The sequence below is a fragment of the Narcine bancroftii genome, unplaced genomic scaffold, assembly GCF_036971445.1.
Source record: "Narcine bancroftii isolate sNarBan1 unplaced genomic scaffold, sNarBan1.hap1 Scaffold_304, whole genome shotgun sequence".
In the NCBI taxonomy this organism is placed as follows: Eukaryota; Metazoa; Chordata; class Chondrichthyes; order Torpediniformes; family Narcinidae; genus Narcine; species Narcine bancroftii.
This window is the reverse complement of record NW_027212041.1, coordinates 142,619-165,165: the sequence shown is the minus strand read 5'-3', so window position 1 is coordinate 165,165 and position 22,547 is coordinate 142,619.

Here is a 22,547-nt window from a genome sequence, read left to right as displayed (position 1 = left end):
AAGCACGAAATTTGTGGATGCTGAAATCTTGAGCAATCAATAGGCTCTTTCAGATGGACCCCTCCACCTTGAGGGCAGTGGCAGGAGTGGATCCTAACCTGCAGACTCACCTTTCAGGTGGCAGCCCTAAAAGGCTGCTGCAGTGTTGCCTGGTCCACCTGAAAGGGCCTATTCATAACCAGAGGCGTCAAGGAGCGCCATCGGATCTGATGAAGGAAGGGGAAATTGATGCCGCAGCACCACCTGTCATAAAGATGCGGTATAGCAATGGCCATCTTCCCTACGCATAATCCCCCACACAGGTGGAACCACTCTGTGTTTCCCACTCAGTTCCAGCTGCGTGGGGGTTTATAGGTAGGGAAGACCACCATTACTATGCCGCATATTGAGCCACAAAGAACGGCCCCAGTGCAGGAGTGGCCAGCCAGGCTGTGACAGCCCACAATGGCCGCCTCCCCGACATCCCCCGCCAGCCAACCCTGCCTCAACGTACCCCCGCCGGCCGCCCCTACCCTGACGTTCCCCTGCTGGCTGCCCCTGCCCCGATGTTCCCCTGCCAGCCACCCCTCCCCAGTAGGGCAGGGTCTGTCAGGCAGCGGGGTGGGGAGGCAGCTGTTAGGCAGCAAGGCGGGGGTCAGCTGTCAGGTAGCAGGGCTGGGGGTGGCTGTTGGGCAGCGGGGAGGGGGCTGTTGGGCAGTGGGGAGTGTGTATGTCAGGTCGTGTGGTGGGGGCTGTCAGGCAGCGGGGAGTTGGGTCACCGGCTGATAGCTGCACATTCCAGTGCCTTGGTGGAGCCTGGCACTCCGCCAATTATCCCTCCCCAAGAAGGATTGGTGTTGGCACCTTGGAGGCGCTTTCGGAGTATTCAAGTGAGTATGTCTTTAGCCGCACGGGGGGAGAATATGCAGCTTTACAATGAGGTGTTCAGGCCACCTGAAAGGGCCTAATGAGATGCTGGAGGAACTCAATGAGTCAGGCAGCACATGTAGGCAAAAATGTTAGTCTTTATGGATAAGTTTCAAACCTCTTCAGAACATTCAAATTAATAACAAAGCTTTAGAGATAATTTTGTTACACCAGAGTTTGACATCAATCAATGTGTATGCTGTTTAGTTTCTTTTGGCTTTCACAAATATCTGACAGAGCTCCAGGTATGAGTAAGTAAACATTTGCACCTGTGTAGTGTGGATTGTGGAGGGTCTCTATCTGGAACCTAGTTGAAAGTCACCTCACCAGCCAATATAAGGTTAGATCTTCCCACATGTGAGGCTAATGCATGTTTGGACCTTGCAGCTGACATGTAATTGCTCCTCCAGGTGTCAATCAATGGTTAAATCTCTCTACAGGTGAGGCTGATGCGTGATTGGTCCTTGCAGGTCATGTGGATGGGCCTTGCATTTGAAAAAGCAACAAGTGGAGTTCTCTCTCTGTATTTGCTGCTGCATGAGGGTTATCAGTGAACTGTAGTCCACAGGCAACACCTGAGGGCAGACTGCAATGGGCCTGTTGTGGATACCGAGCCATGGGCAATGCTGGAGACCAGGTTTATTTGATATGCTTGTTCATTTATTTTTAATTAATTTACTATTTATTCATGTGATGTGATTGCTACAGAAAGAGGGTATTGTGTGTTTAACCCTTGCATTCCCAATTGGGAGTTGAGAATGTTTAGCAGTGATTTATTTGCACCCGATGTGCAATTATTTGTGTATTATTCTGAGTTGGTCTATTTGAGAGTGTGCCCTTTTGTGAAATCCCCTGTGTGTAAATGAAGATTACTGTTTGTTAATAACATGTGTCCAGACTTGATCCTCTTTGAACCTGTCAAACCTATTCTGAGTACAATATCCTGGATAGATATACATAGATAATTTGGCACCATCTGTAGACATGCGGATCATTCCCTCAATGCAGATACAAATCCACTGATAAAACTTGCAGATGGCAGTGATTCAGGCAGTTTGAAATCCATTAGCTTAATGAAATGTAATAAAAATCTCAGACATTGTTCAACTGGTTAAATTAACAGGTGTTCAAACTGCTAATCCCACAACTGCCCACTTCAAGCAACATTTATTACTTCACTTACCAGTCAACAATGTTGACAAATTCCTAACATTACCTTCTCCCTCAAAAAGTTCACAATTTCCATATGTCGCTAATTATTTAACCTGATAGCCATATCATCCAAACAAACTACACATGGTACATGTGCCTCAATTTTAAAGATAACACAGATGGAAAGATGGCAGGAGTTAATCAACGAGAGACAAATATGCTGTCTCTAAATACGTGAAACTCTGACCCTTTCATTCCCAAAATCATCTTTGTGACCCTCCTCTGAACCCTCACCAACATCAGCACATCCTTTCTTAAAAAAAAAAGGATGCTCACTGTCCTCCAAATGAGGACTCACTTGTGCCTTCTAAAGCCGCAACATCACATCTCTGCTCTTATATTCTATTCCTCTTTAAATGAATGCCAGTATTGCATTTGCTGCCTTCACCACCTCAGTATGCAAGTTTACCTTCAGGCTATCCTGCACACGGACACTCAGGTCCTTTTACATCTGAGAGTTTTCCATGTTTTTCCCCCATTTAGAAAGTAGTCTGCCGATTTATTTGTTCTTCCAAAATGTATGAATGTACACTTTCCTCCTCAAATAAACTCTTCCAACTTAGAAACCATAGCATAGAATGCATTCACTCTCAACTTTACCCCTCCAATGTCCATTTACTTTTATGTCGCAACCCCCCCCCCCCCCTTTCAGATGATTGAAAAGTAAAAACTTGTCAGGAAATAACAAAAAGGTGAAAGAGCATGATAATGTAGAAAAAAAAATCATTTCATTTCACCTAATCCACAATCAGCTCAGACCCTCCCCACACTTCACTGAGAAATTTGCATGCATTGTGACACCAATGAGTGGTTTCAGATATGGTGCCATGCAAGGTTACAGGCTGTCTTGAGGCAAGGATGCTGCTGCCAAAGACAGACAGTGAAGGCTGCAGAGAAAGAGTGGGAGACAATTAAAAGTTGTACATTGACATAAATGGCTGAAAGCTGGTGCTTTGTTAAGGAACATCCTACCTTGACTCCATCTTTTCTCCCTTAGTTCAATCCATGACACCTCACACACCCTCCACCTCCTCCAAGACTTCAGATTCCCCAAACCGGACCATCTCATCTTCAGGATGGATGTCCAATCCCTTTACACCTCCATTCCCCACACAGAAGATCTTAAAGCACTTCACTTTTTCCTAGACCTCAGACCTGAACAGTCACATTCCACCACCGCCCTTCTCCGCCTGTCAGAACTTGACCTCACCCTTAATAATTTTTACTTTAACTCATTCCACGTTTATTGTGAAGATGAGGCAGTCCAGTTTGGGGAATGGAGGAGATGTGGGTGAGGGTGTGTGCAAGATCTGTATAACTGCAAGACCACTCCCTCTGTGACTTCCTTGTGCACACTTCCTTCCCCACTCATCGCACACCCCCCACATAGCTCCTCTCCATCCGCAACAAAAGCAACCTTCTCGTCGCCAACCATTTCAATTCTGAGTCACCCTCTCAACCTCGCATGTCATTCATGGCCTTTTACACTGCCCCACCCTGACCACCCACAGATTAGAGGAACACCACTTCCTTTTTCGTCTGGGTACCCTCCAACCCCAGGGCATGAACACTGAGTTCACTACATTCCACTAATCACCTTGCCCCCAACTAGTTATTCCAGTTCCTACTTCCTTTCTCTCTTCACCTAGCCTAGACTCCTCCCTCTTCCTGCAGTGTCCCCCCCTCCCTCACCTATCATCTCCCACCCTCACTACCCCCGCTCCCCTTTTGTTCGGACATCTCCCATGTTCCCCATACCTTGATGAAGGCCTCAAGCCCGAAACATTGGTGATGTATCTTTACCTTTGCTATATGAAGGCATTGTTTTTTCACTTAACCACGGTGTCAGCAGAATCCTGTGTTTTACCTTTAAGAGCATGGCATTAGTTTTGCACTGGACTTTGAGCCAAACAAGACCTTCATTTCTAGTAAACGTATGGACTCAGACATAATATAGCATCTGATAGCACAAGGAGCAGCCAAAGTTCAGATTTCCATTGTGTAAGATAATCTTACTTCAAGGTCAGACTGTTGGTTTCAGACCTATGGTAACCAGTGTTCAAAGGATTTTGTGTTAGTTCATTGATCTCTCCTCCAATAATTGCCAGTGAATCTGATTTGTTCTACTGGAGGACAATGTCTCCAAGGAGCACAGACTTGCAATCCTCTCTCAGACTTGTACTAAATCAGCCTCTAATGTTCCTCAAATTTCCTTTAGATATCAGAGGCCATTCAACCAGTTCTCAGAACATTCCCATCAATCTTAAACACACTTTCTCTCTGCAACTGATTCTCTTTCACAAGCCCAACAAATCTCTGCAATTGTCCTATCCCCAGCCACACCGGAGTAATTCACATCAGCTAGTCAGGGTGGCCTAATGTTGTATCCAGAAGTACAGCTGCCTCACCTTTCCAGTAAACCCTGGTTCAATCCTGACCTTGGTTGCACCTTCACTTTGTGACCCCACGGGTTTCCTCCCATGTCCTGAAGAAATATGGGCTGGAGATCAGTTTTCCACTGAATGTTGCCCTAGTGTGTGGGTGAGTCTGGGGACTTGATGGGAATGTGGTGAATAACAAGGGAATTGCATAGTATTTCTGTAGTTGAGGAGCTTGATGATCAACACAGAGTCGATGGGCCAAAGGGCATCTTTCTGTGCTGTAGGATTCTATGACTCCAAATAACCTACCACAGGTTACTGGACCAGGCGAATCATAGGGTTTGAGGATAGCACTGGTCAATGAATTGTTAAGATCACCTTTAACAAAAGCAACAAAAAAAACTGGTATTTTTATAGTACCTTTCTTGTAGAAAACATCTCCACGTGTTCCCAAGTTTGCTTTTTTTTTAAAAAGCACCATAGTAAGGAAATAGTAGGATAAATGAGGTAGGTTTTAAGGATCAAAGGAAAAATAAAGGGTAGAGAGGAGGAGTTGCTTTGGGAAACACTTGGACAGCTGAAAATCAAAGTGTCACAGTTGCCAATGGCATGTTACAGGAATGTAGGTCTGAAGAAGCAAAGAAATATCAGGGTGCTATCAGGTTGGAGGAGATTCATTAGCAAGAGAGGTCTGTGAGTCCCTGAGCACAGGTGTGATGGGGAATGCTGTTAATGGAAACCACTGCTGCTTTCCTTCTTGAATGTCAGCACAACAAACTAGTTGCTATTGCAACATTTCAAGGAGAATTCCACTGGAATTGCCTGAACTTCAGAACTATTATCACCAGGGTCAGAGCAGTAAAGTAAGCCCTCAGAGCTTTCTGCCTCACCACTCTTTGCTTTCAGTCATGCAGAAGAGTTGAAAAGACTCTGTCTTTAGTAGAATTTATGTAAAGTCTGTAACTTTTTATTGTGGATGAAATATCTCTGTGACACACAAATGCAAATTTCTTGCCAACGTTGGCAAGGCATATTGATCTGATGGCCTCTGGCCTCAATTTAAATGTAATGCTGGTGGAGATGACAAGAGTATAATAAATTTGGAGGTAAGTCATCTGTCTATCTGAACAGCATGAAGTAAATGCAAGAGTTTATTAACAGCAGCTGAGAACAGATTACCACCTTGGGCAAAGTGGTGCATAGAATTAATCATGAAATTGCAAAATATGTGAAGATAGTGTCGCACTACATGCACTGAATGATACTGCAGAATATGTGGAGATAATATTAAGCTTGTTCCTGCGGAAAGAGGCAAAATAAATCCGATCTCAGTGCCAGCAAATAGTTGTAATAGTTACTCATTTCAATTTAAAAAAAAATCTTCCTTTTAAAGCTGCAGCAATGGGCAACTCTACAAATGCATTGAGGAACACCAAATGTAGGAGTCAAAAGTACATTGTTTGTGGTCAGTGGTTTGGCTGCAGATGTTGGCAGCGTTCTGTGGCTGGCCATGAGCACACACTGTTCACTGCAGAAGGTTGGCCCTTGTGTGTGGGTTTCGCAGGATTGAATATTAGTTAGCCCAAGTTGACTGGTATGGCGAGATAGATGATGGGCAAGTAGGGCTTCGATATTTTCTGTTCACCATTATCAGATCTTCATGGAACATTTGTCACAGGTGTTCTCGTTATGATATTACCTTGGATGTTTATCACTACACCATTAAGGATGTTATGAGTCCTTGTGTGTTGATTAATAAACAGTATAAAACTCATCTAGACATCTTCTTTGGCTTGGCTTCGCGGACGAAGATTTATGGAGGGGTATGTCCACGTCTGCTGCAGGCTCGTTGGTGACTGACAAGTCCGATGCGGGACAGGCAGGCACGGTAGCAGCAGTTACAAGGGAAAATTGGTGGGTTGGGATTGGGTGTTGGGTTTTTCCTCCTTTGTCTTTTGTCAGTGAAGTGGGCTCTGCGGTCTTCTTCAAAGGAAGTTGCTGCCAGCCAAACTGTGAGGCGCCAAGATGCACAGTTGGAGGCGATATCAGCCCACTGGCAGTGTTCAATGGGGCAGGAACCAAGAGATTTCTTTAAGCAGTCCTCGTACACCTTCTTTGGAGCACCTCTGTCTCGGTGGCCAGTGGAGAGCTCGCCATAGAACACGATCTTGGGAAGGCGATGGTCCTCCATCCTGGAGACGTGACCCACCCAGCGCAGTTGGGTCTTCAGCAGCATGGATTCGATGCTTGCGGATTCTGCCAGCTCGAGTACTTTGATGTTGGTGATGAAGTCATTCCAATGAATGTTGAGATGGAGTGGAGACAGCGCTGATGGAAGCGTTCTAGGAGCTGTAGGTGATGCCGGTAGAGGACCCATGATTCGGAGCCGAACAGGAGCGTGGGTATGAGAACGGCTCTGTACACGCTGATCTTAGTGTGTTTCTTCAGGTGGTTGTTTTTCCAGACTCTTTTGTGTAGTCTTCCAAAGGCGCTATTTGCCTTGGCGAGTCTGTTGTCTATCTCTTTGTCGATCCTTGCATCAGATGAAATGGCGCAGCCAAGGTAGGTAAACCGGTTGACTGTTCTGAGTTCTGTGTGCCCGATGAAGATGTGGGGGGTCTGGTAGTCATGGTGGGGAGCTGGCTGATGGAGGACCTCAGTTTTCTTCAGGCTGACTTCCAGGCCAAACATTTTTGCAGTTTCCGCAAAACAGGACTTCATGCGCTGGAGAGCTGGCTCTGAGTGGGCAACTAAAGCGGCATCGTCTGCAAAGAGTAGTTCATGGACAAGTTGCTCTTGTGTCTTGGTGTGAGCTTGCAGGCACCTCAGATTGAAGAGACTGCCATCCGTGCGGTACCGGATGTAAACACCATCTTCATTGTTGAGGTCATTCATCGTAGCATCATAGTAAAGAGCTCACTTAGCCTTCAAGCAGTTTTTTATGGATAGTAGTCGCTACATTATAGTCAACAGAAAATATGCGACAATTTTAGTCAACCAAAAAAGCCTCATCTATGACAGAACTGCAAGGATGCCTTGAATCTCAGAGTATTGAAATGAATGGATCTTGTTGGAATATTTGGAGGGGAAACGGTCCTAACATCCCTTGATTGCTGTCGTGGTAGAAACTCCCAAGCTGACAGCAGCACATCACAACCACTAGAAGTGGTAGGAATATGTTTATGGATTCCTTCTGTGTATTTTAGCTTGAACACAGTTTGGAGGTGCTGCAGCTTGACCATTGGGGACTGTTGATTTTGGGCTTGCATTGTGCATGCTTGATGCTCAAGCTCGGCAGACGGTTGGATGGAGACGTGTAAAATGGCCACCACCTCTACTGCCAGCATCGCTGCTGAGGCGTAATTAAAGTCAGCAACTTGAAGGTTTGTCACAAAATGGTGATGAATAGGATGAAAATGCAAAGGATGTTTAACTCAAACTGGAGAAAGAGTCAAAAGATTAAGTCCATATCTGACATGCAGGGATGAAATACAACCAGGGGAATAGTGTGTGAAACGTTGGAAGCAGGAGAACCAAACAAAATTCTTCTGGATAAAAGAGTTTCCAGTGCAACAAGTACGACATCTGCACACCTAAAGGCTGAGGCTAAAGTGGCCATTCTTTTTGTACAACAAAAATTGCTTAAGGACAAATATGCCTTAGAAGAACAGGAGGAAGAATAGGTGGAGGATAAAGAGCAGCTGGAGCTGGAAGCAAACATTTCTTCTACTATGGCCAAAGCAAAGGTATTAGGAGCCTCAAAGGGATCTGGTGTTTGAAGTAATTTTCCTGAAGTGTCTAATGGTATGAAGTCATAATTTGAGAAATGACAATAGGAAAAGAAAACACCAATAATAGCAAATGTAGACAGAGCTGTAACTCGAATCTATCTCTCACCATAGCTCCCTTGATACTCCAAGCAAGCATCAGAAATCCGGGTGAACGTACACATATGACATCTCCAGTGACATTACCCACTGCAAGCCACGGTGAACAGAGCAATGTATTCTCAGTCATGAAAAGGCAAAATGAAGTCACTGAATCAATAATCCAGCTACAGTGTCTCCCTTCCATGCCCAAGAAGGAGATTAAAGTTTTTGGTGACCCACTTCAATACCAAGTGTTCATTAAATCTTTTGAACACAGTATTTAAAGCAAAAACAAAACCTACAGGGATTGTCTCTATTATCTGGAACAGTACACAAGAGGACAGCCAAGGAAACTTGAAAGGAGTTGCCTACATGGACAGAGGATTCAGAAAGGCTAAGTTTTTACTACAGGAGCATTTTGGCAATGAGTATAAAATTGATAGGAGTTTATATGGAGAAGGCTCTTCCATGGTCGTCAATAAAATCAGATGACTCAAAAGCTCTAGAAGCATACACCCTCATTCTAAGAGGATGTTGCAATGACATGGAAGACATCAACTATATGCATGAGCTTGACATGTCTACTAATATGCTAGTCATCATAAGGAAGTTTCCTGGCCAGCTGAGGGATATGTGGAGAACTGTGGTCTGTGATTTCCAGGAAAAATACAATCAAAGAGCTACCTTTAAAGATATGGTGGATTTCCTTGAAAGGCAAGTGGAGAATGTAACAGACCCAGTATTTGGAAACATCAAAGACGGTGAGCAAGGATGTAAGGAGGTCCAAGTTACAGCCTCATCCAAGAATAAAAGGAAGTATCTTTACCACCTCAGTGACAGTTGCAGATAAGGAACACAATAAAGGAACTAAGGAAAAGGAGAGTTTGCCTGCTGTGAGGAGCTGTTGCTCTGTGGAGGTGGTCATGCTTTGGAGATGTTGTCCACAGTTGGAAAAGAGGGCACATAGGAAGAAAATCACTTTCCTAAAGGAGAATGGAATATGTTTTGGTTGTCAGTGTAAGGGACATGTCAGCAAAAACTGCAGGAGGGACTCAGCTGCAACATGTGTGGTTTAAAGCATCTTAGAAAGCTGCATATCCTCCGAAGAGGGAAGGAAATGGAAAAGAAGCAAGTGGAAATAGAAGTAGTAGCTGAAAACAGTGCTGTATCCTCTACTTAGACAAATGCTCTTATTGGGGCTGGTGAAGATAACTGCAAACTCTTAAAAGTAGCTGTACAAGTCAAGGCCGGGAAGGGGAATGCATCAGTGCATACTTGTGCATTTCTTAACCCAGGTAGCACTGCATAATTTTACACAGTGGGGCTAATGAAGAAGCTTAATCTTCAGGCAAGAGGGTCAAGTATTCTATTGACAACTATGAGTCAATGGAAGGTCGTTGATATTGTTTTAGGTGTAAAGATTGATGGACTGGACGACAGTGATTTTTGTGATCTCCCAGGCACATACACTCAGAAGATTATGCCTGTGCACAAAGGAAATATTCCACATCAAAACAATATTGATCAGTGATCTCATCTGAAGAATGTTTATATTCCTAAAATTAGCTATGAGATAGCGTTGCTAATTAGCTCAGATATACCAAAGGCTCTGGAACCACAAGATGTAATATGGAGTGTGGGATATGGAACTTTCACTGATGAAGCCATGCTTAGTTGGATGATTAATGGAGCGTTAGGAGGAGAAAATGATAATGCTCAGGAACAGTCAGTGACAAGTGTCAACAGGAGATCAGTTGTGAATTAGGTGGATTGCAATTACCTCATTTTCTGAACTATTATGAAGCAGCCCAACTTAAATTTATTAGTGGTTTGATGGATTTGGATCGGTCTCTAAGTTGGGCTTAAGTTGCGGTGGCATGTACCTCTGAAACTGCAGTACATCAATTTATATTTCGGTGGAATATAAATTTATTATGGGAGTATAATGTGGCAATATTAAAACATCTATTGATGTTATGGACAAAAAAGAATAAGATTATAGGATCAAAAGGTAAATTATCTATTTTAACGCCATTATAGAATTATCTGATTCATTTTTCATTACTTAATAGTCATTTAAACAACTGGGATTTTAAGGGTATAAAAACATTGCGGGATTGTTTTGTAGAAGGTCAGTTTCTTTCTTTTACTCAATTAAAAGAGTGTTTTGATATTGCTGGTTATCTATTTATTTATTTATTTATTATCAACTTTGATTGTTGGTTAAAAAAAAATATGTATGGTAGAGAGATGATTTTACCTGTATTGTTGAAATTCGAGTCTTTGATTTCTTCTATACCTAAAAAGGGCTACTTGTATCAAGTATTACAAGATAATATGGATAAGCCGGAATGGGAGAAGTCTCCGCTCCAATGGGAAAATTACAACTTTTTTTTCTGAAGAATATTGGACGGATATGTCATGATAATGTTACTAGATTGATGAATGTACAATATGGAATGGTTAATTATAATTTTTTGCGTCAGTTATATTTAACTCCTGAGAAATTGAAAAAATATGGCTTTAGTCATTCAGATTTTTATTTTAGATGTGGTATATGTATTGGAACTTTCTTACATGTTGTTTGGTCCTATACATATGTACAAGATTTTAGGAAGAAATTAAGCTAATTTTGGAAAAATTGTTTAAGTTACCATTAGATCCATCCATTTTTTTTTATTGGGTTATTTGATTCCTTTAAAGGGATTGGGGTTGGATAAATGTCAAATTGCATTTGTATATTTAACATTGTCCGTAGCTCGAAAATGTATAGCAAGTACATGGAAAGATAATACAGTGATTAATATAATGCGATGGTATATAATAAATTGAAAGCTTGTGGTGTTATGGAAAAAATTACATATGTTTTGCATGATAATTATTTTTTGTTTAAAAAGTGGTCACTATATTTGGACTATATGCATTTAGATGTACTTTGATTTCTTTGGCTCTCCTTAAGAGCTGGCTAGAGGGGGGGTGGAGATTTAATTTTAAAACATTTTTTTCTTCAATTTTTTTTCTTTTGTATAAATCTGTATTTTGTATGATTACTAATAATTTTTCAAATAAATAAAGTTTAAAATAAATTTAAAAAAAAATCAGTTGTGAAACTTAATGAGCTGTGGGAACAGCAGTTCTGGACTGACTTTCCTGTCAGTGACAACCAAGAACTTTTAAGAGAAGACTAGCAATTCTTGGATTTAGTCTCAAAATCTGCCAAGTTAGCTGATGACCATTATTGCATTGGATTACCTTTAAAGGAAAGAGAAATGTGCATGCCTGACAATAGAAATGTTGCTGAGCAACATTCACTGAACCTAAAGAGAAGATTCTCGAGGGATTCTTCCTTTCATTCGGACTTCACCAACTTCATGTCTGACATGATATCCAAAGGTTATACAGAGAAAGTACCAGATGCTGTCTTGGAATGTAGTGATGGCAGAAAATGGTGTCTACCACACCATGGGGGTTTGCATCCACTAAATAAAAAAACCTAAAGTGGTGTTTGAGTGTGGAGTGACATTTTGGGGAGTAACACTAAATTCTTAGCTCTTGCAGGGACTAGACCTGACCCATACATTGATGAGAGTCTTGGCTAAATTCCATAAAGAACCCATGGTCATCACTGCAGACGATATATCAATGTTTTACCAGGTGAAAGAATCGATTGAAGACTCTGACTGGTTATAGTTTCTCTGGTGGCCTGATGGAGATTACAGTAAGAACATGGTGGAATACAAAATGACAGTGCATCTATTTAAAGCCACTATTCCCTGAATGGAGTTGACTACTGCCACTATGGCAAGCAGAATGGACACAGTGTGGAGAAAAGAGGAACTAGCAGACTCCATATTTTGGACCGATAGCTCCTCTGTGCTCAATTTTTTTTTTTTTTTCTTTGGCTTGGCTTCGCGGACGAAGATTTATGGAGGGGGTAAAAAGTCCACGTCAGCTGCAGGCTCGTTTGTGGCTGACAAGTCCGATGCGGGACAGGCAGACACGATTGCAGCGGTTGCAAGGGAAAATTGGTTGGTTGGGGTTGGGTGTTGGGTTTTTCCTCCTTTGCCTTTTGTCAGTGAGGTGGGCTCTGCGGTCTTCTTCAAAGGAGGTTGCTGCCCGCCAAACTGTGAGGCGCCAAGATGCACGGTTTGAGGCGTTATCAGCCCACTGGCGGTGGTCAATGTGGCAGGCACCAAGAGATTTCTTTAGGCAGTCCTTGTACCTTTTCTTTGGTGCACCTCTGTCACGGTGGCCAGTGGAGAGCTCGCCATATAATACGATCTTGGGAAGGCGATGGTCAATAAGACCACAACAATCAGAGCATTTGTGGCCAACAGAGTTGCTGAAATTGACAAAGTCTCACGTGCCCTAGAGTGGATTTGTGTTTGCACAGTGAACAATCCGGCAGACACGACTTCCTAAGGCTTGAAAATCAAATCTTTTATGAATAAAGAAATACAAGTGTCTGGGCCTTAGTTTCTTCTTCGGCCTCGGGAAGAGTGGCCTGATGGATTGGAACAAATCTCACCAAGGAACTCTGGAAAAAGGAGCCTAAGTGTAAATGCTCCCTGTAAAAAGGGACTTGAACGTCCTGTTTGGATCAAGACCAAAACTGGCTTTCTGAACAGACCCGTCAACAAAGTCTGCCTTCTACAGGAGACAGAGGTGTTTTGACAAGCCCAAACTGAATTTATTTTGTTGTTTGTTGGACCTTGCCCACTATACAGACTACAAAATTTACTGGTCCAGACGGTGGTACAGATCACTTTTTTTCCAAGGCTGTTCGCGTAACCTCTGACCTTACGAAGTTTGAAAAAAGAAAATCTACATATTGGAATATGCAGTGTTTGATAATTTTTTTTATAATTGTGTAATTATTATTTTAGACATAATAATTAGGGGCCAGTATTGTAGGAGCCAAAAGTGCATTGTTTTGTGGTTGATTGGCCACAGGCAGCAGCATCCCGGGATCTGGAAGCTGAGCCCATTCTGTCGCTGCTGGCGCGCACACACTATTTACTGCAGATGGTTGGCCCTTGCGCAAGGGTTTTGTGGAATTGGATATCAGTTAGCCCGCGTTGACTGGTATGGTGGAATAGACAGTGGGTAAGTAGGGCTCTGATATTTTCTGTTGACCATTAGCACATCTTCATAAAACGTTCATCACAGACATTCTCATCACGATATTACCTTAGACATTCGTCACTACATTATTATAGACATTACAAGTCCTTTTGTGTTAATTAATAAACAGTATAAAATTCATCTGGACTTTATGAATTTATTCTAACGCGTCGCAGTAAAGAGCCCATTTAGGCTCTGAGTGGTTTTTTTTATGTATAGTGATCGTTACACCAAATCAATTCTGATTAAAGTTGTTTTAAGATACCACAGGCTGCTATGTGGATTATATACTGTTGCAATTTTGCCTTGTGTGTTTTTGGTTAAACCTTTGGCTTTGTTGGTTAGGTGTTCTGTACAACTACCAACACCTATAAATACCAATATGTTGCCTGAACTCAAGAAATTTTACATACAGAGCTTCCAGAAACAGGAAGAGAAGGTCATGGAGCATCAGAGGACATGTAAATATTTCACATGAGTTTGACATTTTTAGATGCCATTTGCTAATTGTAATTACACTTTTATAGGACAAATTGTGCTGTTCAGCATATTGTGTGCTCTTTCAATACAATCTGGAAGAATAGGGTGGGTAATTAGTAAAATTGTTTTGGATGCAATGCAGCTTTCGCACCAACTCAACAGAGCAGCAGGAAGAATTCTCATCTTCTCTTCCCCCCCCCCCCCCCACCACCACCACCCAACACCCCACCAACTCCCATGATATGCTACTTTAAAGTTGTTCATTCACAATCCAAACTTATTTTCTCAGAACATACTAGGAAACCTTGCAGCCCATCAAGTATAGGTCAACTCTTGGAGCAATTGCGTCAGTCTCATTCCCTTGTATTTCCCTGTAATCTATTCTTTCACATTTCTTTTTTTTCTAATTTGCCATACTTCAAGCATGGTAATCTCTTTCAATCGGCCCATTTCTTTGTTAAAAGATGAACAGAGGCCATATGCAGTCAGACAATTATGGAAAAGTTCAAACAAAAAGTTTTCATCCTGGAACAGTGACTCTTTCTATCTCTGTAAATTATGTTGCCTAATGGTTTGCAGGACACATGATGATTGAAGTAGAGTTCAGTTTGCAGCTGAGATCTGTGGTTACTCTTTAATATGAGAATAGGGCATTCTGTAAATGCTCAAGCAATTTTAAGGTGAGGCTATGATTAAAGATTCCAGTTAATCTTGGGTAAAACACAGGATTCTGTTGACACTGTGGTTAAGTGGAAAAAATGCACAAATGCTAGAGAAACTCAGCCGAGCTCAAGCCTGAAACGCTGGTTCTATATCTTTACCTTTGCTACATAAAGGCACTGTTTGACCTGTTGAGTTTCTTCAGCATTTGTTTGTTTTCCAGTTAGATCGTTAATAATCTGCCTGATGATAAATGCTTTGTTCATCATTCTTCTGGACCTCCAATATACTGAATTAAAAAAACCTAGTGGGAAAGGGATTCTAGTGGACAAGAGGATTCTAATCAGTATTGTTCAAGGAGTGGTTATTGTTTACAAACCAGAATTACATTGGTGATTCGTATGATTATCCCTTGCGCCACCCAGAACTGCAGACCCCAAGCAATGGATGGACCACTCTGTGCTGAGGACACTCAATAACTGTTAAACCTTTTACCTGGCTAATGATTGTGACACATATAAATCCCAGGATACAAATACCAAGGTGAGAGTTCCCTGTTCAAGGAGTCCAAATTCTTTCCCTTCAGGATCTGAGCATTTGACAGCACGCTTGCCAGGATTTGTGGTGATTTAGCAGATATTCTATCCTGAGAGCTACAACTAGAACAAGGAATACTGAAATCTTTTAAAAAATGTATAATGGGACTGTGACCATGATATCTTAACAGACAAAGTCAGACACTTCATGCTCCACACAGCTACGCCCTCATGCCAATGGGCTGGGGCAACTGCTGTCCCAATTTCAGGAAGGGCTGTGTGCACCAAGGCAGAGCATTCTTACAGTGAGGGGTATGGCACAATAATGGCACTGCATGGAATGTTCTGCAGGTCGACTCCAGTGTAGTGTAAACAGGGTCCAGAAATTTGGGTGTCCTCAGCAGTGCCTGGTCATCTCACAGACTCCAATATTGCATTTTGGGTTAAGGAGAAGGAAGAGGAAGAAGGGCAAATGGATAAGGAAGTACCTATTGACCTTTTGCATCTGTTTTGGGGACTCAGTGAGGCAAGTAGCTCGTGATCAGTTATTGAAGCAGTCTGTGCATGAAGGCAACAAGACCTCTGAAGCTTTCTGGCTTACTCTGATAAATGTCAAATAACATCTCTGCCAATGAAGAGTCTGACCATTTCCAATTTTCATTAAAAGAGATCTCTGTCAACAAATACCCACCTTGGGGACGTTACTAATCAGAAATATTCAACCAGTCAAAACCAGCAAGCAAGAATGTACATTGTACAATGCATATGACAATGGTCTCCTTATCATAAATACTATAGCTACAAGAATGGGTCAAAGGCACAATGGGCAGCACATTATTGCAGCTGCAGAGACCTGCACAGATCCTGACATTTGCACGCTCCACACAAACAGCACCATTCTCCCCACGGTTGCATGGGTAAACCCCTGGTCCTCCAGTTTCCTCTGTCCCCACAAGCACATATAGGTATATTTATTGGAAGCTACTCAGTATAAATAAGTGGCAAAATAATCAGAAGGGAGTTGAGTAGCAAGTGAGTGAGAGAGAACAAGCAGCTATTGGAAAATAAGGAGATTAAGAATGTGATTGACTCTGCCAGCTGTTGAACCAAAAGGTCTCCTTCTGTTTTGTAGTATGTTAGTCATCTCCTGACTATGTAAGACTTCTCTTCCATTAGCAAGGCACAAGATGGCACCATGCCTGGTGGAACGCTGTTCCCAGCATGTTCAAGAACATTCAATACAAAATAGGTAATATGACAAATATTGCATGCACTATCCAGGATATTCAGTCCTGCATTTAATTGCAGTGTGGAGTATACAAAATGTCTCACTACAAACCAGCCCCTGCCCCAAAAATTGTGCACTGAGGAATTCAAAGGAGATGGTGCAAGCCCATGAAAGTGGTGCTGAGAAGAAAGATCATACAGAATCCTTTTATTTCAAATATTGTTATGACTAAGCCTTAACATTTATATTGGAGCCCCGGCTGCAACATTTATTTTTGCCCTTGCAATTTGCAAAGTTGATGTGGGCATTATCATTTCCTCTTCCATGCAGGCTGGTGTTCACAGCCCTGACTCCAGGCCTCTCAGGCCCCATGATTCACCAGCTCCCTAAAGCTGCCATCTCCCCTTGTACAGCCCTGATTGGAGCACACACAGTCTAGGGTTCTAACGTGTCGCAACTGTCAAACCACAAGGCATTCCCTCACACTCTCGTCTCACCACTACCTTCATGCAGAAAATACAGAAGCCTAATACGTCTAGATTCAGTAACAATTTTATCCAACTGTCATCAGGCTTGAGAAGCTCCCTGTGCTACTCTTATCTATAACACTTCTCTAAGGCTACCAAAGATCTAACTGCACTATTGAAACTGCACATTTTTTGCACTACTGCAACTGTAAATATTTATTTAACCTGGTATATTTTTTTTTGTAGTGCATTGTGTTAATTTAATTTGTATTGATTGTTTGTTAATGTGTTACACATACTTCTGTAACTGTAGCAAGCAAGAATTCCATTGCATCTCTACATTGCACTTGTGCACTTGACGTAAAAGTCTTATCTCATCACTTCAAACTGTGAGAACATTGAAAGGTTATCTTACTCCAAAAAAATTTAAACCTTTTTGCTTTAGATTCACTCATTTCGTGCTTTCAACAGAACAAATCTACCTCATTAAATCATTCTGATTTCAATTATTTTTCCAGGGTGATGTTATTGAAAATTTTATTTTGGCTTTGAACAATATTAATAATGTTCAGTGTAATCCAATACATCTGCAAAATTCATAACCACCAGCTTCTAATAGGCTTTTTATTTACTTGTATATCAGTATACTTTCATTTTGAACGTGTTTAATTTCTTCTGAGCACGCATTAATAGGATTAATGTAATTTTACATAATATTAACCGATTTTAATCTGGGACATTTCAAGCATTTAAGATATTACATATTCCAACAGAGAAATGTTCCATTACACTTTTGAAATTTTCTGTCATGTAATATATGATTAACAAATTAGATTTTATTTCATTCAAGAAAAGGCAATATGCTATTTCCTGTAAAAAGCTGAGACACTAAGCAAATGACAATTACTGTATTGAGAATATGAAGCAGAATTTATTCAGTAGGAAAAGGCAGGCAGAACATTTTTGCATTTTCATTCCTGTTCTCTGGAATGAAAGTGCTTTAACCTGGGCTTATTTATTTTGCCATGTTGTTTGTCGGATCTTTCAATGCCAACTGTTTAAAATCACTTTCAAGGCCCATTACACATTATGAAGTCTGATTTAATGACTCTCATTTATACCCTTGCATCATATTGACAAAACAGTAAGGTCTTTTACCATTTAGAGTCCATAAACTCCTGCTGTGGAAGTGTTCTGTGCAGCATGGGGGCAAAATTGGATCTCCTTCAGAAGTAGGCACAGGGGTTACATTAGAAGATCCCTACCCTTTGATTGTGATGACGGCCATGACCCTATTTCTTGCTGCCTTTTCAATTAAAACATTTAACTCGTGCTATATGCCAGGACCACTGATAATATTACCCTGAATTGCATTACCTGACGTGGCCAGCAAAGGGCAAATGTATTACGGCTGTCTATAATGGAGCCGTGTTGGTAAGGGCAGGCATCATGAGACCTCAGGCAATTTCCAAGGAACTTCTGCAGTTGCAAAATTAACAACTGAGGTACTCGAGTTTTAATGCAGCAGCTCTATTAGCTGCAGCACTGCAGTGCCCTGTCTGTGACCTCCTGGGTTTTTTTCGTCAGGATTGGACAAGGCACCAGAAAATGGGATATTGATCTTTATAAGTAAGTAGAAATTACATTGAAATGTTTACAGAGATGACCAGCAATCAAGTGAAGGTAATGCAGCAGGCTACGGTGGAACTAGGACTTATTTTATTTTTGGATCTGGCTGGCCTGGGTGGGTTAGTATAATGATTATTCAAAGTTCAGATTTATTGTCAGAATATATACATGCCATCACATACAACCCTGAGATTCTTTTTCCCATGGGCCAGGCATTATTTTTACTTATCAATAGTGCAAAAACTGTATTCAAGAAAGGATATGTATACAAGAGAGAAATGTGAACAAATTAAGTAATTGACTGTGCAATAAATAAATATTCAATAATAAATAATATACAAAATAAGAGTCCTTAAATTAATCTGAGTTTGTCGTTGAGTCTGATGGTGGAGGGGTAGCAACTGTTCCTGAACATAGTGGTATGCGTCTTGTGGCACCTATACTAATTGATGGTAGCAGCGAGAACAGTGTGTGTGCTGGGTGATGTGGATCCTTGATGATTGCTGCTGCCCTCCCATAGAAGCATTCCCAGTAGATGTTCTTGATGGTGGGTAGGGATTTGCCTGCGATGTCCTGCGCTGTGTCTATTACCTTTTGCATGGCTTTCTGTTCAGAGGTATTGGTGTCCCCATACCAGACCAAGATGCCCCAGGTCAGCACACTTTCCACTACATATCTGTTCGAGTTTGCAAGGTTTACAATATCAAACCTCCTCAAACTCATGAGAAAGTAGAGGTGCTGACATACTTTCTTCACGATGACATAATGTTAGGTCCAGGAAAGGTCCTCCGAGATGGTGACTCACAGGAATTTAAATTTGCTCACCCACTCCACCTCTGATTTCCCCCCAATGATCACTTGATTATATGCCTTCAGTTTTCCCCTTCTAAAATCCACAATCAGTTCCTTGGCTTTGGTGACGTTGAGTGCGCGGTTGCTGTAAGTACACCATTCAGCCAAGTTTTCAATCTCCTCCTGTATGTTGACTCATTGCCCCTTTTAATACAACCCATTACCATGATATTTCTCATAGTTCTTGAAAAGTTAATATGAAGACGCCTTCTTCCACTGCTGAAATCCTTTAGTGCATTTAGATATGAGTTTGAGGATTTTGATCTGATAACAATGATTGAGAGAGATATGCTGGGTAGCCAGGAGCACATGATATGGGAGTGAACCTACTGGTGGTTGTTTAGCTTTGTTCTTCAAGGTCACAGGTTTAGCAGAAGTTGTTGATGAAGATTAATGAGTTGCTGCCTTGCTTATTGAAGATGGTGAGCACTGCAGATGCGAAGGGGGAAGCTTCCAGGGATGGCGGACTGAACATCAGTCAACCAGGCTGATTTGCTTTGGATTGTGTATTGCAGAAACATCCAGGCAAATAGAGAGAATTCTGTCATTGCCCTGACTTGTTACATCAATGGTGGAAAGGGTTTAAGCCGTCGGGGTGTGAGTCATGCGGTGCAGGAATATCCAGCCTCTGATCTGTTCCTATGGATGAACCCATTATCAGATTTGTCCAAGCAGAGTGGAGGATGCAATAAAAGTAATGCAGAACTCGTAAGGTTAACCTGCAATTTATATTTCATGGATGTCTAGCAGCGGAAAAGCACTTCAATCTCAGTGGCCTCAAAACACTGATAGTGAGTGACTATTGAAATGCAGCAGCTAATTAGAACAGGCCAAGCCCAAACATGTATCCTTGAAATCAAGTACTTTGCATTAGTAAAATTGGTTAAGAGATAGTTATAATGAAGAGTTTTCAACTTTCCTCATCATGAGCCTAATAATGAAATGCAATGTTTAAATTAAATGATCCTCAGACAAATATATTATAACAAAACTTCTTCTCCAATACAATTGCTTCAGAACAAAATCTGTAATCAATATCATCTCCATTAAATAATAAAAAGATTGATTACAGAAAGATTTTGCCAGTATGGTTTGTTCAACCTCATGTGGTAACAAGTAAAAGTCTCTAATTGCCATCTATTTCAATGTCTTTTATCTGATTTGATTTCTGGAGACCTGGATTCTTCTTGGGTTATTGACGGGAAGGGATCTCCAAAAGTGCACTGCCAAATAATGATAATTAATGATAAAGATTCAGATGAATCACTGAAGCAAAATGGCTGGCTGTCATTAAGAGCAGTTGTTTACTGCTTCAATTGTGATAAAGAGATAACAAACCATCTGCTCACTTCCAACAAGAAAATTTCCATTGACTCGTTTAGTACCATTTCTGCTTCTGTTTCAATGCTGCTCTCAAATCTAAATATATTATAGAATAGACCATTATTTCAAGTGTGGCACAAAAGCAATACAATATTATCAAGTGTATTATTCTGGTATATTTTTCATTGTAGTCTATTGAAGTTTGTGAAGGTAATTGCTGTGCAAATTTCCTAATGATACGTATAATTTTCATAGTTCAGAATTATCAGAGGTTTTTTTTCTTTTGCAGATGTCAGTACAGAGATTCTAGAGTTGGTATGCAACTTTGAGAAATGTGCATTTAGATGACAGAGTAATGAGATTAAATTAAAACATAATTCCTGTGCTGTTTTTACAATTTGAGTTGCCTTTCTTTTAGCAGCCACTTTTGGATATTCTGATGCTTTGAAGCAACGACTCAGTCACTTTTATTCATTCTAACCACATTAGCACTACCAGTGTCTGGTGGCTATTTGCACCTGAAATTTTAGATCAACCTTACACCTATCTGCCAATAATTACCCCAAGCACCTATCCTCATTTTGGCACGTCAGTACAGGTTGATATTTCAATTCTTGAAGCTGGTTGGTACAAAAGCTTTGTTAGAATCAGAATTTATTGTCATGAACAAGTCATAAAATTTGGTGCTTTGAGGCAGCGTCATAGAGCAAACGTTCATATTGTAACCATCTTACAACATTACATTAAAAAAAAAACCAATAACAGTGCATGAAAAGTAAGGCAGTGTCTTTGGTTCATTGATTATTCAGGAATCTGATGGCAGCGGGGAAGAAGCTGTCCTTGTGCCATTGAGTACTCGTCTTCAGTCTCCTGTACCCCTTTCCCATTGGTAGCAGAGTGAAGAGGGCATGGCCTGGATGGTGGGGGTCTTTGAGAATAGAGGCTGCTTTTTTATTAAAAAAAAACTCCGCTTCATAGATGTCCTTGATGGAGTGATGTCTGGTGCCTGTGATGCTGCAGGCCGAATTAAAAACCTTCTGGAGTTTTTTTGCTGTCCTGAGAGTTGGCGCCTCCATAATCTGGCAGTGATGCAACCAGTCAGAATGCTCTCCATGGTACACCTGTTGATGTTTACGAGAGTCTTCGGTGATGTACAGAATCTCCTCAGACATCTCACAAAGTATAGCCACTGACAAGCCTTCTTTGTGACTGCATCAACGTGGATGCTCCAGGACAGATCCTCTGAGATATTGACACCCATGAATTTGAAGTTTTTGACCCTCTCCACTACTGAGCCCTCTATAAGGACTGGGTCATGTTACCCTGACTTCCTCCTGAAGTCCACAATCATCTCCTTTGTATTGCTGTCATTAAGTGCAAGATTGTTGCCATTGCACCAAGCTGATCTATCTCCCTCCTGTAAGCTTCATCATTGCCGTTTGTGATTCTGCTGGGTACTGTGGAGTCATTGACAAACTTGTAGATAGCATTGGAATTGTGCCTGGTGTATAATGAGTAGAGCAGTGGGCTAAGTACGCATCCTTGGGGTGCACCTGTGTTGATGATCAGTGATCATGAGTCTTATGAGAGCATCTTTGAATGTTATACTGGATGGTTCGTCAAAAGCTCCTCAATTATTTCATGCAATACCCGAAGTGGTCTCATAACCTGTATAGACCAGGCAATTGTTTTTGCAGAGCACCTGAGCTCTGGCTGCAACAGCCATCTCAAGTTTCCAGTTGAATCTCATTTTAACTCTCACTCTGTCTGTCCTCTGCATTCTGCATGGCTAAAAAGAAGACAAGTACAAATTGCAGGAACAAGACTTGATCGTATTGAATGGTGGAGCAGGCTCGATGGGCCATTTTTGGCCTACTCCT